The following is a 2,655-nucleotide window of genomic DNA, read 5'->3' as shown; positions in this document are numbered from 1 at the left end:
AGACCTTTTTCTGACTTTTTCGACAAACTATGCTATGACTTTTTTTGACATACTATACTGTGACACTTTTTTGACTTACTATATTATGAATTTGTGATGTCATACTATACTATGACTTTTTAATATTTTTTAAACATGCTATTTTTAAATATGATTTTTTTCAACTCTATACAGATTTTTTAATATATTTTTTCAACTTCTATATCTATGATTTTTTAATATGATTTTTTTCAACAGTCTATACTATGATTTTTTAACATCCTATACTATACGTTTTTTATGATTTTGCTCGACTTCCAATACAATGCTTTTATGTTTTTTCAACAACTATTATGACTTTTTTTTTTCAACATACTACTATCCTTTTATGATTATTTCACATAGTAGACTATAACTTTTTATGATTTTTTCCGATACTACTATGACTTTCTATTTTTGACATACTATAGTTTGATACTATAGTTTTTAATATTTTTATATACTATACTAAGACCTTTTCTGACTTTTTCGACAAATTATGCTATGACATATTTTTTGACTTACTATACTATGAATTGTGATGTCATACTATACTATGACTTTTTAATATTTTTAACACTATCCAATGACTTTAGCACATACTATACTGTGTCTTTTTATGACTTTGACATCTTGACTTTTTGGATTTTTTTGACGTACTATACTGACTTATTTTTCAACATACTATAGTACTTATTTTTAATTTTTTTCAACTGTCTATACTATGATTTTTAATGATTTTTTTCAACTACTATATTTTTTCATGATTTTGCACACAAAATACAATTACTTTTTATGATTTTTTTTTTGACATACTATACTATGACTTTTTATGATTATTTCAACATAGACTATAACTTTTTATGATTTTTTTCGATATATAATATGACTTCTATTTTTGACATACTATAGTTTTTAAATTTTTAATATACTATACTAAGACCTTTTCTGACTTTTTCGACAACTATGCTATGACTTTTTTTGACATACTATACTGTTGACACTTTTTTGACTTACTATATTATGAATTTGTGATGTCAACTATACGTGACTTTTAATATTTTTTAAACAGCTATCCAATGACTTAGCTACATACCTGTGTCTTTTATGACATTTTGACATTTTTGACTTTTTAGATTTTCTGCCGTACTATACTGACTTATTTTTTCGACATACTAGTACACTTTAAAAAAATTTCAACATACTATACTATTTTTTTAATATGATTTTTCACTCTATACATATTTTTTTATATATTTTTTCGATAGTCTATACTATGATTTTTAATATGTTTTTTTCAACAGTCTATACTATGATTTTTTATAGATTTTTTCAACAGTCTATACTATGAGTTTTTAACTACTATACTATGCGTTTTTTATGATTTTGCTCGACTTACAAACAATGACTTTTAAATGTTTTTTCAACATACTATTATGACTTTTTATTTTTTTCAACATACATACTATACTTTTTATGATTATTTCAACATAGTAGACTATACTTTTTATGATTTTTTCCGTACTAACTAGGACTTTCTATTTGACATACTATAGTTTGATACTATAGTTTTTAATATTTTTAATATCCTATACTAAGACCTTTTTCTGACTTTTCGACAAATTATGCTATGACATATTTTTGACTTACTATACTATGAATTTGTGATGTCATACTATACTATGACTTTTTAATATTTTTTAACATGCTATCCAATGACTTTAGCCACATACTATACTGTGTCTTTTTATGACATTTGCCATCTTGACTTTTTAGGATTTTTTTGACGTACTATACTGACTTATTTTTTCACATACTATAGTACACTTTTTTAATTTTTCAACTGTCTATACTATGATTTTTAATGATTTTTTCAACATATATAGATAACTTTTTTCATGATTTTGCACGACATAATACAAATACTTTTTTATGATTTTTTTTCCATACTATACTATGACTTTTTAATTATTCACATAGACTATAACTTTTATTTTTTTTTTCGATATACTAATATGACTTTCTATTTTTGACATACTATAGTTTTTAATATTTTTAATCAACTAACGACTCTTTTCTGACTTTTTCGACAACTATGCTATGACTTTTTTTGACATACTATACTGTGACATTTTTTGACTTACTATATTATGAATTTGTGATGTCATACTATACTATGACTTTTTAATATTTTTTAAACATGCTATCCAATGACTTTAGCTACATACTATACTGTGTCTTTTTATGACATTTTGACATTTTGACTTTTTAGTGTTTTGACGTACTATACTGACTTATTTTTCAACATACTAAGTACAACTTTTAAATTTTTTTCAACTGTCTATACTATGATTTTTTATATTTTTTTCAACATATTACTATGACTTTTTTCATGATTTGCACGACATATAACAATTTACTTTTATGATTTTTTTTTGACATACTATGCATGACTTTTTATGATTATTTCAACATAACTATAACTTTTTATGATTTTTTTTATATCATACTATGACTTTCTATTTTTGACATACTATACTTTGATACTATAGTTTTTAATTTTTTATATACTATACTAAGACCTTTTCTGACTTTTTCGAAAATCTATGCTATGACTTTTTTGAAATACTATACTGT

The 2,655-nt window shown here is 23.1% G+C and overlaps 1 protein-coding gene across 1 annotated transcript in view; it reads left to right on the top strand.

The window, feature by feature from the left end:
• Window positions 1-2,655, top strand: part of acss3 (acyl-CoA synthetase short chain family member 3) — a 49,527-nt gene that overhangs the window by 45,561 nt on the left and 1,311 nt on the right. The window lies entirely within an intron of this gene.

Source organism: Etheostoma spectabile, chromosome 23, assembly GCF_008692095.1.
Source record: "Etheostoma spectabile isolate EspeVRDwgs_2016 chromosome 23, UIUC_Espe_1.0, whole genome shotgun sequence".
Taxonomy (NCBI): domain Eukaryota; kingdom Metazoa; phylum Chordata; class Actinopteri; order Perciformes; family Percidae; genus Etheostoma; species Etheostoma spectabile.
This window is presented reverse-complemented; position numbering and strand designations above follow the sequence as displayed.